General features: G+C 36.3%; 1 non-coding gene across 1 annotated transcript; it reads left to right on the forward strand.

Moving 5' to 3' along the window:
- Positions 1-216: 216 nt before the first annotated feature.
- On the forward strand, positions 217-323 carry LOC131479950 (U6 spliceosomal RNA). The gene has a single exon (XR_009245197.1). It is a non-coding gene; the product is annotated as a U6 spliceosomal RNA (small nuclear RNA).
- Positions 324-907: the final 584 nt, after the last annotated feature.

Consider the following 907-nt stretch of genomic DNA (forward strand, 5'->3'; position numbering starts at 1 on the left):
TGTTTCTCCTGTGGTGGAGAAGGGGCTTATGTGAAGAACACTCCAGATCTGCGCTTCCAAGGCACATGGTCAGGTTCTATTTGTTTACGCTTCTGAAACGTTGCATATAACCTGTCACCAGAAAGGATGGTGTTCTATACTATCAGGATGCTGGGGTCACCATTGTTTTATGACAAGGCCAGCTTCTAGAAAGTTTTCTTTGAAAGCCAAGGTTCTGTGCTTGCTTTGGCAGCACATATAATAAAATTGGAATGATACAGAGAAGATTAGCATGGCCCCTGCACAAGGATGACATGCAAATTAGTGGAGCATCCAAAGTTTTTTTAAAAAACAACAGAAATACAAACACTAAAAAAAAAGAAAGCCAAGGGAATGCAACACTCATCAGAGACCCCTGTTCAATTTTGATGAACACAACACAATAGAAATAACTGCAGTTTCAAAATCCTGTAATAACTTGCCTCTGCAACATAACCTAGCTTCCTCGACTTGACAAATGTGAAATCCAATGGTAAATATCACCTATTGTGATAGATAGAATTTTCATATAAGAGAACTCTGTTCATGTGAATTATGGCAATTTTGGTTCATTTATAAATTTTCAGTTTGGGTCCTAAACCCATTTATTCCAGGGTTGAAAGCTTATTCTGTCTATAACATTCGGCTTTCTGGATTAACATGCAATTATAAAGAAGCCTTGGATTAATCAGAATTGGAAAATAAAGCTTGTAGTGTATGTGTGTGTGTTTTATGTTTTCTGTAGTGAAAACTTCTCACACAGGTTATATAATGAACTTGGAGCTGGGTGTTTCTAAAATCAGATATCATAGGGAATGTGTTAGAGATATCAGAGTTATAAACCTAAATTAGCAAAACTAGCAAAATCAAACAAAATAAGAAGTGATCT

Source organism: Ochotona princeps, chromosome 3 (genome assembly GCF_030435755.1).
Source record: "Ochotona princeps isolate mOchPri1 chromosome 3, mOchPri1.hap1, whole genome shotgun sequence".
Classification (NCBI taxonomy): domain Eukaryota; kingdom Metazoa; phylum Chordata; class Mammalia; order Lagomorpha; family Ochotonidae; genus Ochotona; species Ochotona princeps.